Raw genomic sequence first — 15938 nt, forward strand, 5'->3', positions numbered from 1 at the left:
CATGCTCCGCAGAAAGAGAAGCCACTGCAATGAGAAGCACACACACTGCAATGAAGATTAGCCCCCACTCTCCACAGCTAGAGAAAGCCCGCGGGCAGTAATGAGTACCCAACATAGCCAAAAAAAAATAGATTTAAAAAAATTTTAAAAAACCTTCAACAAGCATGCCCTCTACCTGGCCATTCCACTTTTAGGAATTAATTCTATACAAAAGAATGCATAAATGTGTTTATTTAAACATTATTTATAATAAAAACTTGGGGGCTTCCCTGGTGGCGCAGTGGTTGAGAATCTACCTGCCAATGCAGGGGACACGGGTTCGAGCCCTGGTCTGGGAAGATCCCACATGCCGCGGAGCAACTAGGCCCGTGAGCCACAACTACTGAGCCTGCGTGTCTGGAGCCTGTGCTCCGCAACAAGAGAGGCCGTGATAGTGAGAGGCTCGCGCACCGCGATGAAGAGTGGCCCCCGCTTGCCGCAACTAGAGAAAGCCCTTGCACAGAAACGAAGACCCAACACAGCCATAAATAAATAAATAAATAAATAAATAAATAAATAAATAAAAATTAAAAAAAAAAAAAACTTGGGGGCAACCTCATGAGAAATTTATTATGCATGTGGCAATTCAACTTTTTTCTAAGGAAATGGACATGCATGTGAGCAAAGATTTACCAAAACAGATGTTCATGCTAGTAAATAGTAAATAATACGAAAAAGAAAGAAAAAGAAAAGAAAGAAGGAAAGAAAATGACTTCATTTGTTAAAAAGGAGGAATTAAAGAAATTACAATGCACCTGCATGATTTGGAAATTATATTGTAGAAGTCCATAAATATGCATATGAAAAAGACTCAAAGAACATGCACTAAGAGGTTAGCAGTCATAACATCAGAGTTGTAGTACTAAAAGTGAATTTTGCTATATTTTCTTTGTGTTTTCCAGATTTTCTTCATTAATCATGTATTACTTTTGTACTAGGGGAAAATAAGAATATTATAATAAATAAAAATATTTATTTTAATGTCGAAAAAATTTCAGGTCTATATTAATCAAGATTCTAAACTTTGAGTGACAGAAAACCCGGATCAAACTGTCTTAACAAGAAGGAAGTTATTCCTGAACATGCCTCAGGCATGGTTGGACCAGGTCTCAGACCTCTCACCATCTCTTTATCTCTTGTCTTTCTTTTCTTTCTATTGCTTCGTTTTTAGGAATGTTCTCTCCATGTGGTGGCACATGTGTCCACAAATCTATTTATATCCTCCTCTCTCAGCAAATCCACCAATTGCCTTTTCAATAAGACTTAAAAGTCCTGAATCTTATTTTCATTGGCCGTCTGAGGATAGTGTACCCGTCCGTCTGTGATCCTATCAGCTCTGTGAATGGAATGCCGTGATTGGTTATGCCTGGGTCACATGACCCGTGCTGGAGCCAGGAGGTGTGGTTAGCTAGGATGGCTGGAGTGAGAGTTGGGGAAGGTGTTTTCCCTAAGAGACAGTGGGGTTGGTTTCATGTGAAAAAAGAAGAGTGGAATACCTGGTAAGGTAAAAGCCACAAAAACAAAGACACATTCACTACAAGACTGCAGTTTCTTTAGAGGCTGGCTAGGCATGGCTAGGAGTAGCATTAGCAGCCTTGAATCATTTAGATTTCTTGTGGTTGCAAGTGACAGAGAATTCACTTAGATTTGGATTAAACAACAAAGAGAATTTATTGGTTTACATAACTGAAAAATCCGGGCTGGCTTCAGTAAGGCTAAGCTACCCAAGGATCTGGCTCTTTCAGTCTTTCTAGTGGTGACAGTTTCAGCTCCAGATTCTACACAAAGGCTCCTGGCAACTCTGGGCTCTCCCTCCAGGGTAGCGAATTGCTCATCCTCACCACCCACCAGGTGTGATCTAGGGACAGAGAATCTCTTTTAGTATTTTTCAAGCAAGTCCTGTGATTGTCACCTCTCTCACTGGCCCAAATGGAAAGAGTTTGAGAAGGATTAGTATTCATTCTTCTTTAAATGTTTGGTAGAATTCACCAATGAAGTCATTTGGTCCTGGACTTTTTTTGTTGTGGAGTTTCTGATTACTGATTCAAGCTCCTTACTAGTAATCAGTCTGTTCAGATTTTCTATTACTTCATGATTCACCTTTGGTAGGTTTTATGCTTTTAGGAATTTATCCATTTCTTCTAGGTTGTCCAGTTTGTTGGCATATGATTATTCACAGTAGTCTGTTATAATCCTTTGTATTTCTGTGGTTTTACTTGTAATGTTTCCTCTTTCACATTTTTTTTAAATTTAAAAATTTAAAATTTTTATTGGAATCCTCTTTCACATCTAATTTTATTTATTGGAGTCCTCCCTCTTTTTTTCTTGGTAAGTCTAGTTAAAGGTTTGTCTATTTTGTTTGTCTTTTCAAAAAAACAGCTCTTAGTTTCATTGATGTTTTCTATTGTCTTTTTTTTCTATTGCCTTTTTAGTCTCCATTTCATTGAAAATTTCTGCTCTGATCTTTGTTATTTCCTTTTTCCTACTAACTTGGGCTTAGTTTGTTCTCCTTTTTCTAGTACCTTGAGTTGTAAAGTTTGGTTGTTTATTTGCACTCTTCCTTTTTTCTTAATGTAGGTGTTTATCGCTATGAATCATTGGCCTAAATTGAATCATGAACTCATCCCTGACCAATCCATACGGCCTGAGGAATGGGATACACTGATTGGCTTGAGCCAATTATAGTTCATTCCTGAAGCTGGGGCCAAGGTCAATCCCATCTGGACCACCAGTGAGGGTGGAAGAGGTGTGTATTCCCAAGGAATGTCAACATGGGAAAGGGAAGAATCCATGCTGGAGGGGTGACTAGCAAATGTCTATAACAACTCTTTAGGAGTCTGTTGTGTTTAAACACTGTCTAGGTGTCCATTTCTGAACAGGAAATATTTATTAAAACTATATCTTGGGCTTCCCTGGTGGCGCAGTGGTTGAGTGTCTGCCTGCCAATGCAGGGGACACGGGTTCGAGCCCAGGTCTGGGAAGATCCCACATGCCGTGGAGCAACTAGGCCCGTGAGCCACAACTACTGAGCCTGCGCGTCTGGAGCCTGTGCTCCGCAACAGGAGAGGCCGCGATAATGAGAGGCCCGCGCACCGCAATGAAGAGTGGCCCCCACTTGCTGCAACTGGAGAAGGCCCTCGCACAGAAATGAAGACCCAACACAGCCATAAGTAAATTAAAAAAATAAAAAATTAAAAAAAATTAAAAAAAATTATATCTTGCCTGCGGCTCAGTTGCAGAATATTGCTAACTTACATGGCTAAATGAAGAAGCATACACATATCACAGGTCTTCAACCGTATCTCCATTTTAAGCCTTTCCAACATGCCTGCTGTTTACCAAGAGAGGTAGAGGCGATCAGAGCACCCTGTAAACTGCCCTACACAGTCACAGGCAGGCAGCGTCACTCCTCTTGGGTTGTAATAACCTAAAAACCATTATATTATTATTGAATACATATTTTCATGAAACTTTGTTTAGGGAAACATATGGGGCTTTGAAATGTCAGCACACTGGGAGGAAAGCAGGAAGTTAAGGAGTTTTGTGCTCCTGTCTCTTTTATTTACGGAGTGGGTTCAAAGTCGTGCAGGGTTAGCAAGAAAAACAAGCAAAATGATCCATGCCTGCTTTGGATGACATCTGTCCCCTAGGACAGTCACTAGCTTTTGGTTTGGAAAGGTTTTCAGTGGATTGCACAGGCTAGGAATGAGATGTTTTCTTTTCAGCTCCAGAAGGAAGTTTGCATGGGTCCTTTCAGAGCGAGGCTCTTCTGTGATAAATAGATGTGCCTCTGCCAGAGAGAGCAGCAAGAAAAGCTCAGCCACTGACAGCTTAAGTTGGGGAAGAAATTCACCCAGGCTAATGTCATTGTAGCTGAGGGACAGCTTTGAAAGTTACATGATTAAAAATGCTCTGCATAGACAGTAGCCGGGCTTGGCGTATGATGTGACTAGCGGATCTGTTTTCCCAGGTGGCAACTGCTGCAGAAAAATCCCCCATCTTGTCTTGCATGAGTCAACGGAATTCTGCAAAAGTGTCATAAAATGTCAGTGAAAACATTTCCTTCACTAGGGCCTACGAGATGATGAAGGTCATGAAGGGAAGTGGTCTGCCTGGCCACCAGAGGTCTACCACACATCAAGAATGGGTACCCGGCTCATTCATGCCGGCAGCCTAGGACAGAGACTCATAGCCCAACCACAGCGAGCCCTGCCACAGTTCCGGGCTCCCCACCACACTCATGGAACATCTCTCATTGCCAAGGACCTACATTATCAGGCAGTAAAGGGACACTTCCATTTTCTAATCTCTGACTTCTGCCATGACTATTTTACCCATTGGATTTTCTAGGTCCGAGACCTGGTGCAATGAGATTCCAGGGGCCCATAAATATGGCTGGGTCCATAAAGAAAACAATGATCGGTTCTCATACACACAAGGAGCATTGCAAAACCCGAATTCACAGGTGCTTACATAAATGCTCACAAAGCACAGCATTATCCCCATTTCATTAACTGTTGAATTGATTATTCAGAAAAATTTCATTACATTTGGAGACCATTTGAAAGTTAGATTTGATTTCACTTCCAAAGAACTCCCAAGTGCATGACTGCTGAAAGTCAGAGCCAGTTGTAAATTAACTTTGTCACTCATTGCCAAATGATTTCAAAAGCAAAGTTATAACAGTCCTTTAAAAAAATTTAAGCTAAAATTATGTTTAATGTGAAAGGTAGGTGCGTTTAAATAGATTTTCTAAGATGTAAGGATTTTCCAAGATGTGGGATCTTCAAGAGAAAGGGTGGCTAGGACTTGAAGACCTTTCGAACAGTCTGAAGCTGCTGAGTATTTAGTCACATGCATGCTTAAGTCCAAAGGTCCTCTCTTCCATGCATCACATTAACACCCATGCATCCCTACACCAAATTCAGCACGAGGGTCAGGGCATACAAAAACCTGAGTAGAGTGATTCCTGTCTGTTTAGTAACCAGTCAACAGACGTTTATGTGCTATATTCTACTATATTCCAGGAGATGTTCTGGGCTCTCCGAATACAGCCATGAAAACAAGTCCCTGTACTGATGGAACTTTTAGTCTAATGGGGCCAAAGACTATCACCACATAAGTTAAAGGTATAATATGTTAGGTGGCAGTAAGTGCTAAGGAGAAAGTAAAGCAGAGGAAGTGTACTGAAGGTTGCAGTTTTAGATAGACATAGTGGCAAGAGAAGGCCTCATTGAGAAGGGGTTATCTGAGCAAAGAGCTGAAATTGGTGAAGAAGAAAGTCAGGCAGATATCTGAAGGAAAAGCATTCCAGGCTGAGGAAAGAGCAAGCACAGATGCCCAGAGGCATGACATGTTTGGGTAGCTTGAGGAAGAGCAAGAGGTCAGCACAGTTACAGAGACGTAATCAAGGCAGGGACTAGTATTTGATAAGGTCAGAGAGGCATCTGACTACCAGACTGGGAAGGGCCTCATGAGTCATCGTAAGGAGTTTAGACTTTATTCTGAGTGAGATGGGAAGCTACTGGAGGCAACAGTGTGCCACAATCTGATTTACATATTATTGACAAGATGACCATGGCTGCACTGTTGAGCATAGACTGAAAGTGACTAAAGCAGAAGCAGGGCGATCATGAGTTTTGCTGTTGCTATGGCCAAGTCTATGGCTCTCACAGTCATCTACATGAGAGATGTGGGTGGCTTGGACCAGTGTGTGTGTGATGGAAATTATGAGAAATGATAAAGACGCTGGATCCATTTAGACTTTATATTTTTCCTTTTTCTCTGTGTGGTTGCTTCCCTCCTCTCTCCAGCATTCCCCACTCTGTTCAGGGGAAACAGAAGCAAAACAGAGCAGGAATAGGTGACCCAGAAGACCCAGCACCCCTTCCATCCCAGTCATTTTCAGTGACAGAGATTCCATCCCAGCTACCTCGATCTCCATGCACCATCTCTGGTTCCTACAACCTCCGTGGGCGGCTACACTGGGAGAGAAAACAGATGCCCAAGTTTAGAACAAGTTGCTCACAAACACTAAAGAAAAAAATCTCATTACTCTTTTCTTCTAGGAACCAGTTAGTCGCTGGGAATTTCTTTTATCCTTGTTCCCAGCAGCTGCCCTGGGAGGTCACAGCCTGCCTTTGTTGGGCGTTGGCCTCCCTGGCATCCATTTCTCTGGAGATGCCACAGCTGCTGTTTCCAGAAGCTCAGATGAGTTTTCTACATATGAGCTAGCCTCTGGGCTTACCTTAAGCCTGGCATCTGGAAAGACTCACTTTTACAGGATGGCCTCACAGCTCTCTGCTTCCCCTGGGGCCTGGGTCTCAGCTTCCAGTAACGGGCTGGTCTTGAGTCCAGTAGCTGTCAGGTGGCCGTGGGGTTTAATAAGAGAACTGGGATCCGGGCAGGGGTGAAAAATAAATTTTAAAAGTATAAAAGTGGTATATGCCTGTTTAAAGATATGCACACAATACAATATTTTTAAAAGTAAAAAATAAAAATTCTTACTCTCTAGGTGAAACCATTGGAAACAGCTAGATTGGAGGCCTTCCAGATTCTAGGAGCTGGTTGGAAATGCGGATTCGTGGGTCCCCACCTCTTCAGTAGAAGCAGGAGTGTGCTGCTACATACATTTCAACAAGTTCATCAGGCTGTTCTTACCGACTCTAAAATTTGAGAAGTCTATTGTCCTTGACCTTCCTATTAACACAAAATGTGCGTGTGTACATATAGTTTTACACACATACACACACACACACACACACACAGATTAAACACATTCCTGCCTGCACAAAGGGATTCATATAACACAAACTGAGTGCGGCTGGGCTAATCTGACTCAATAACACATGTATCAGTATATGCAGCAATAACCCATATTTTTAAACAGCCACTTCCTGTTCCCCAGTAGGGATCAGCATACAGTGTTTAACTGCCACCCCCACTGTTAGGCATTTGTGTTGTCTTCCATTATTTGGACCTGATTTTGGATCCCTCCTTGGCCACTTGTAGCTGTGTTCCATTAATCAAGTTCCCTTCGTCTGTAGAATGAGGTTTCTAACAGTCTCCCCCAGGGTTGTTCTACGGACTGAGAGAGTACCTGTAAGAAAGTCCGTAACATTGTGCTCAGCGTAGAATCGATGATGAAACAATAACTGACTTACAGTTATTTTCCGACTCGCCTCTAACTCTTGGGTCTAAAAGCATGGTATCTAACACGGGTTTCCAGTGATCCAGCTGGGGTGCTGCAGGGCTTCCCCTCCCCTGAGGTCAAGGGGCCCGTTCTTTGAGTAACACCCCACAACCCAGAGACTCAGATCACTGTGATTCCTACGTTGGGACACTGTATTTATTACTATGACACCAAAGACACATTTGAATCTACCTAGGAGGACATTTCTTCAAACTGAGTTGAACTTTATTTCCTTTCAACTTTTTTATTTTGCTATAATTTCAGACACAGAAAAGTGGCAAGAATAGTACAAAGGTTCTTCATTCACATCCCCCAAATGTTAACATTTACCACATTTGTCTTACATATGTACATACACACAGACATGTACACATAGACACAACCAGACACCAAGACACACACACATACACATTTTTGTTCTGAACCTTTTGAGAGTCAATTGCAGCTGGGGTGACCAAATCTTCCCAGCTTGCCTGGGCCTTTGCTGATTTTAATATTAAAAGCCCTACATCTGAGAGCTCCTTGAGTACCAGGCAAACTGGGACAACTGGTCACTCTAGTTGCAGCTGTGATGCCCTTTTACCTGTAAATACTTCAGTGTGTATTTACAAAAATCAAAGACATAACCACTGTACAATTATCAAAATCTGGAAATCAATTTTGATGCAAAATACTATTCAATCTGCAGACCTTTTTCAGATTTTGTCAATCTTCCCAATAATGCCCAATTTTTCTTTATAAAAAGAAAATCCTGGATCATATGGTGCCTTCACTTGTCATGTTTCTTTTCGATTCTTCAATCTGGACCAGTTCCTCAGTCTTTGTCTTTCGTGGCACTGATATTTAGAAGAGTATAGTCCAAATATTGTGCAGAATGTCCCTCAGTATGGGTTTCTTTGATGTTTTCACACAACTGGACTTGGATTATTTATTTTTGGCAGGGATCCCACAGAAGTGAGACGTATGGTGTTGATTTACCCCATGACCAGGTATCTTAACTTTGATCACTTGATTGAGGGGGTTTTTGCCCGGTTTCTCCACTGTAAAATTACTATTTTCTCCTTTGTAATTAATAAGTATGTTGTGGAGAGATACTTAGAGACTATGTAAATATCTTGTTTCTCATTAAACTCTCTCACTCGTTTTAGTATCCACTGATGACTCTTGCCTGAATCAATTATTTTTATGATGGGTTGCCCAATAATTGGTCTTTATTTTTGAAAATGTTTAACAGGGGAGAATCTGCATTAGAAGTGCATGGGTTTATGGAGGAGACAGACAAGTTTCAGGAAATTACAGTACAATATAGCAAATGCTCTGAGGTAAAGCAAAGCAGGGGATGGCAAGCTACAAGCCCCTGGGTCAAATCTAGCCAAACACTTATTTTTGTAAATAACGTTTTATTGGAACACAGCTATACCCATTTGCTTGCCTATTACTTCTGACTACTTTCACACTATAATGGCAGAATTGAGACGATGCAGCAGAGACTGCAAAGCCCTCAAAGCCTACCATATTTACTACCTGGCCTTTATAGAAAAAGTTTGCTGACCCTTGATAAAAAGGCCCATGGGGAGAGATCTGCTGAACTGGACTTTTCTTTAAGTCATACATAGGCAACATTCATCTACTCTGTAGGCCCTGAGGGGTACAGCAGGTCTGGGGGGATCGGGGTACAGCAAGTCACATGCATTCCTGCCCCAGAACCTAGGAATGTGTAAGGCTTCCCCATTTGGGCTACCACACACACTACAGAGGTGTCATGCAATGTCTTACCTAAAAGAGAGTAATTCTGGTTTTTCGTTTCTTTGTTTTTTGAGTATAACTATAAATTATCAAGAAGGAAAATTATACCAAGTCACAGCAATTAAATACAATTATCATAATTAGCATGATCAAAATCTTTGCATATCAAAGTATTGCCAGGTCCTGTAAGAATGTCCTCTTTATTTCTAGCAAATATTTGGTACAACAAAACTCCAGGGATCAAACGAATTTGAACAATTCTCAAAGCTGTTCTGGCGGTAGATTTGGTAAAGATAAATAATAAGGGTTATTGGGAGGTTAAAAGTATCAACTGGTCATTTACATGTGAAGTCTCTTTTATTTCCAGAATGCATCTTGTTTGCTAAAGCTCCAGGCAGAATTAGGCAAAATTTAATGTGCTGCTCGGGCTTCATTTTGTGATAGGAAGAGGAAGTTCTGGCAAACCAATTAAGAACTCAAAGTAACTTAATCTTGTTGATTGTTCCCTTTTATGGGGAACACCCACGCAGTGTTGGAATGACCAACTACTGGAAAAGATCAAATTTTTAGGCCACATCTATATGATTAAAGTAAAATAGAGAGTAGAATAACTTTCTGTTGAATTTTGGCCACACAAGAAAACTGATCTAGATTTTTCTAAAGCCAAAGCAACAATTTCTTATCGATAAAAACCATCCACAGGAGATTCTTGTCTGAGATAGTGTTGGCTTGAGGCGGTGAAGAGAATTTCAGTGAATGATAGAGTCCTTACTAAAAATTATTACTTTACACTCTATGGAAATATGTGACTTTAAAGCAGATAGAGAAGCCCTCAAAACAGGACAGAATATTGAAGATCATAAAAATGAAGCCCAAACAATTACAAAATGGCAGAAGATGGAAAAGAAAACGTAGATTGAGCCCTGTCAGGTTAAAACACACAAGCTTCTGGCTAAGACACTCACTGAAGCTGGATGACAAAAATTAAGTTCAGGCAGCAAAGAAGGTGGACACCTAGGAAAGAGAGAGGGCAGGCTGGGGGCTTTCCTTTTTCTAGTCACCTCTGGTCTCAGCATAGGTATACTTTGCTTTAACAAAGTGTCATGAACTAAATGTTTGAGTCCCCCCAAAATTTATATTTTGAAACCCTAACCCCAATGGGATGGAAGTAGGTGGTGGGGCCTTGGAGGATACTTGGAGTAAGATGAGATCATGAGAGTGGGGCCCTCATGCTGGGATTAATGCCTTTATGGAAAGAGGAGGAGACACGGGATCTCTCTTCCACCAGGTGGGGATACAAGGAGAAGACGGCCATCTCCATCTGCAAACCAGGAAGGGCCTCCTCACCAGACACTAAATCTGCCTGAGACTTGATCTTGGACATCCCAAGATGTTTGCTGGTTAAGCCATCCATGTTGTTTTTGTTATAGCAGCCTGAACTGACTAAGACACAAAGCAAATATTCTTCTCCAGAAGATTTGGGAGAATAGGCTAGTCGGAATAATTGAATATTCTAGTTTTCTAAGCGTTCTTGAATTCTTAGTATTTCTGTAGTTTCCTGGACATTTCTACATACATTGATTTGTTTTATTATCAAGGCACACTCTGAAATAGGCATATCAGCCCCCTTTGAAGGTAGGAAAACTAAGGAGGAGAAGAGTGAAATGACTTGCCCAAAATCAGCCAATCCTGAAACTCAAGCCTCTTGATTCAAGCTCAGTGCATTTTACAGGGCATTACAGGGACTCTCTGATTTGTCAGCGTATTGGTTGGGGTACAGCAGGAAACAGCATTCACTCCAGATGGTTCAAATGGAGAGACTCTAACAAACGAGCCGCTTACGAGGTGTGGGCAGGATACAGAGAACAAACACGGAGGTGGGTACATCCACCTTCTGCAAGAGTGGGGAGCAGATACTACCCTTAAGAGTTGAAGGAGGGAGGGGTTTAGTGGTTGGAGCTGTGAATGTGAATTGGGCTGCCAGGCAGGAGCTGACACGGGGAGGGAGGCAGGTAGTGCCAGCAATGGGCACTGAAGCGGAGTGCAGTAGGGAGGAGACACCCCAACTTCCCTCTCATCTGGTTCTCCAGCCAGCCCCTGACACTGGCCACCCAGAGGGTCAGCCAGAATGAGGCTGTCCATGTGGGTGGCCACCTGGGACAGAGAGCCGGTGGGGGGGGGGGGTGAAGTATGGATCCAGGAGGCGACAGGAGGGCGGCAGGCAATGAAAAGGGAATAGCCAGCACTTCAACGTCACAAAGCTGAAATTCCCTAAAAAATGTCTAATGTCAACTAAAAACATATTCACAACCTAATAGTTGAGAATTATGTTTTATTTGGCAGGAGTTTTTAGGACTTCAAGCCCGGGAGGCAGCATCTCAAGTAACCCTAGGACATCTGCTCGGAGGAGGTGAGGGAGGAAGCCAGGTTATATAGAAGTTTTGCAACAAAGGGCAGGTATTCTGAATGTCAAAGGAGTATTGTTAATTAAAGAAAACCAGATATCCCAAGTTAAGGAATTTAGTGCTTTTCTATGTATGGGAAGATGAAAGAGTCTGGGCTCACTGAAATCATTCCTTTGATATGCACCTCACCTATCTGGGGCCAGTATCCTGTGTTTTCATATCCTGAGTTTCCTTAGGCCTCACTGAAGGGAGTGGCTGCAATCTGATGGCTGCTAGATGGCAGGTATTCTTTCCTTCCTGAGTTCCCTCAGGGCTCACCAGCTCACCACTGGCTGCAATTGCTGATGACTGTGACATCCTTTGTTTACTGATATGGCAGGAAATATTCCATTTCTAACACTAAAATAAAGATGAATACAATTTACACGAGCTCAGGTTCATAATCCCTTATCTGAAATCCTTTGGGCCAGAGGTGTTCCGGAATTGAGAATATTTTTACTCTCATGAACTATATATTATATAATGCCCCCAGCAGGGTCTAGGGCAGCACCCTGTAATAAAATATATTCGTGTGTTTGAAGCAAAAGGCATGAATATTTACTTTAAGTGAGATAAATGAATATAAATAACTTCTCATTAGTTCAGGTCAATTTTTGCTATCAAATGATTTTTGGAACCGTTGGTAGGAAATTATTAACCAGTAGTTAAATTTTCAGAAGTCATCCTAGGAGTTGGTAGCATTTTCTTGTCGTTATTATGAATGCTGATTGTCCTTTATAGTCTTTATTTTACTGTGTAGTTATTTATAGATACATATATTATCTGGACTCCAGAAAAATGGAAATTTACCTTATATAGGTTTTTCAAATTTTTAAGTAAAAAGTAGAAGAGAACGGTGATCCACTTCACAAGAGAGTCTCTGTCCTGGAAATGATTCACAGCAGGATTCCTTTAAATAGCAAGCAGCCTGGTCATTACAAATTGGCTTTGTGGCAAGAAGTGGAGTGGTGCAGGACTCTTCCCGAGTGGCCTTGAATACTCTGTCAAGGATGGGACCCCACAGTGAGGAGAACAGCTTATCCCCCTGGATGGTTGGCACTCCCTGAAGTGCCCAGGTTAGCAGAGTGATGAATCATTTCTTGGAATTCATTGGGGATCTTTAGTGGTAATTTTGCTGGCAGGCATTCCTGGTCTCTGAAGCTCTGAAAACCACAGTTCTCAGAACAACTTAACAGGAAGCCTCACCCACTAACAGAGGAAGCTAAGGAAGGAAGGAAAGATGGCAGTGCTGGGGGAGGGTCAGTATATGAAACAATAAGTAAAGTCACACGTTTTGCGATGGTGTCTACATGGTCAGAGGAAGCACCCCCATCGGCCCCTTCCTCACTGCCCCCCCAGAAGCTCTCCTGGGTGCTCTGCACTTTGCTGGCCTGGATCATTCCTCAGGACACTTGTGCTCACGGTTCTCTCTCTCTAGGACACCTCCTCTTCAATTCCACTGCCCAACTCTCACCATCCTTGATGACTTTCGAAGCCAAAGTGAATCTCTTTTACAAGGAAGTCATGGCTGCCTTGTCTCTACACTGGCTGCCCACAAAGTGGTTTAGACTTTCCTCATGATTCTCACCGTATCCCACCTTGTATTAGAAGAATTGTCTTATTCCCTTTTCAAAATTAAAAGCTTTGTTCATTTAGTACTTTTTTCCCCCATTAAGTCATCAAGCATTTTTTCAAAACCTATTCTGCATAGGTATGGTGCTAGGCTTGAGAATTTGAAGATACATAAGATAGAGTTCCTGCGTGCTGGAGCTTACAGTCTAGTGAAAGAAAACAGGCAATATGAGGACGGAGTGGTCTGGGAGCACGGAAGAGGGACAGGTCACCCAGCTTGGGTGCTTGCTTGTCGGGGTGGCCAAGGAAGCCGGCAACCTCGCAGCCAAGTGGGAGGGAGACAAATGAACGGTGGCGAAGGATGTCCCTGGCAGAGAGACCAGCATGGCACCGGGCCAGAGGCTTGAGGATTGGAATATATTCCAAGAGCCGCACATAACTGACGGTAGCCGCACATAACTGACGGTAGCTGGTATGTGGGAGTCACGCAGGGGGGTGGGGTGGAGAAAGGATTGGGGAAAGGTGACGCTGGACAGCCAGCAGGGGCCTGATCGTAGAGGATCTTATCAACCTCGCTATGGAATTTATTTATTTATTTATTTATTTATTTATTTATTTATTTATTTAAATGCGTTCTTTTTTAAAAAATTTATTTTTATGTATATTTATTTTTGGCTGTGTTGGGTCTTCGTTTCTGTGCGAGGGCTTTCTCTAGTTGCGGCGAGCGGGGGCCACTCTTCATCGCGGTGCGCGGGCCTCTCACTATCGCGGCCTCTCTTGTTGCGGAGCACAGGCTCCAGACGCGCAGGCTCAGTAGTTGTGGCTCACGGGCCCAGCTGCTCCGCGGCATGTGGGATCTTCCCAGACCAGGGCTCGAACCCGTGTCCCCTGCATTAGCAGGCAGATTCTCAACCACTGCGCCACCACGGAAGCTCCTCGCTATGGAATTTAGACAGTTCGGTCCACAGTGGCTGGTAAGTGACCTGGATAGAGGAGGCAGAGGAGGCCAGAGGTCAGGATTAATCAGGACCCCTGATTACCTGGGGTCCTAGGTTGAGTTCCCACAGAAGCAGATTCTGAGGCAAAGGTTCAAGTGCCAGCAGCTTCGCTGGGCGACGATCCCAAGAAAGACTGTTAAAGGTTGGGAAAGTGGGCCGGGAAAGGGAAGGCGGCCCCGATGAGCAGTTACCGCCCTGAGCAGCCCGGCTCAGACCCCTGGAAAACTGCGGAGCGAGCTTCGGAGTTATTCCACTCCAGGGGCGAGGACGCCGGGGGTGGTGGGGGGGCAGGACTGTCCATCGGCTCCCGCGTCATTGCTGGAGGGCAGCTCCCAGGGGCTTTGGCTCGCGACACTGTGGCTCCCGGCGCGAGCGCCAGCGGAGCCTGCAGCCTGAGAAGCCCGCAGGCAGAGCCGCAGGCGTGCGAAGAAGCTGTCCTCAGAACCTGAGCCATAGGTTGGGGGCGGGACCCGAGCATCCGCGCCCTCTGGTTATTCAGATAGAACGAATTGGAAAAACAGGGCGAGTTTTGGAGTCAGGCAGGGAAGAGAAGGCACACCCAGGGGGTAAGCGAAGAGAACTGCATGGAGGGACGATGGGGGCGGAGGTGTGGGCGGGCGAGGCCGGCGTCCACGGGCAGCCGGTTAGCGCTCCGGGACCGGAAGGGCGACCCTGGCCTCCCCACCCTTCAGGCGGGACAACGCGGAGGTGCGTAGACACTGTTTCGCCGAGGTCTGAGCCGAGCAGCTCAGCAGTGCTCCCTGTATCGCCACCTTCCCTTTCCTGGCCCATCTCCCTACTCCCCTAAACAGTCCTTCTTAACCCAAGAATCTTCTTGGTGGGAGACACGGAGAGCTAGAGCCCAGGGAAAGTGGTTGTCCAAGGGGAGTGTGGTCTTCCGTAGAGAACTGCAGCCCTGCCCTGCTTGCTAGGCAGGGAGCTGAAGGCAGAAGCTCCGTGTCCCCTCTCTTGCCCAGTCCCGCAGCCAGAGGGCAAGGAAGTCCCAGTGATGTGGTAGGTCCCAGAGGAAGGGTCTCCAGGGGCACAGAGCAAGGAGAAGAGTGGAGGGCACAGTCCGGGTGCGGGGCAAATAGAGAACATCCAGCAAACCTGTATCCCACCAGGATGTAGAATGTAACCTGCACTGTTCAGAATAGCGTCCATGCTGCTGGAAAACTCATTTCATGACAAACACAGCTTTACCCAACAATGCCTTATATTTGTGAGCTCTTCATAGTTACAGTTACTTTACATTGACCCCAGATTCCTTTTGCCTCAAAATAACTGGGTCAACTAGGCAGAGCAGGTACAATACTCATTCCCTATTGAGCCAGGAATCTAAATCTTCTCTTTTGCTTCCAAGTCCAGCATTCACCCCAGTACACTATGTCCTCCCAGAAAATAAGGTTATTGGTGCTCAGCAATGACCACATTCTGAGTGTTTACTAAACACTTCTATAATTGTTTAGTTGGTGCTTAGAATCAGTAACCAAACTTCTTGATTCCTGGAGGTCCCTTTTAGCTTCAAATATCTTAGTTTAATAATGATCTCACTTAGATTAGATGTGACCTAAGGTAGTTTTGTAGATGGGATGTTTGCATCCCCCCACCAAATTCATGTGCTGAAATTCTAACCCTTAAGGAGATGGTGTTAGGAGGTGGGGCTTCTGGGAGGTGATTAGGCCATGAGGGCAGAGCCCTCAAGAGTGGGAATAGTGCCCTTATAAGGGTCTGAAGAGACTGGGGTTCTCCCTTCTGCTGTGTGAGGATACAGGGCCAGGAAGCAGCCTCACACTAGACACCCAATCTGCCGGCACCTTGATCATGAACTTCCCAGCCTCCTGTGAGAAATAAATTTCTGCTGTTATTAAGCCACTCAGTCTATGGTATTCTGTTATAGAGGCTGGAAAGGACTAAGACAGTGGGTATATCATACCTCCTTAACTG

Source organism: Balaenoptera acutorostrata, chromosome 5 (assembly GCF_949987535.1).
Source record: "Balaenoptera acutorostrata chromosome 5, mBalAcu1.1, whole genome shotgun sequence".
In the NCBI taxonomy this organism is placed as follows: Eukaryota; Metazoa; Chordata; class Mammalia; order Artiodactyla; family Balaenopteridae; genus Balaenoptera; species Balaenoptera acutorostrata.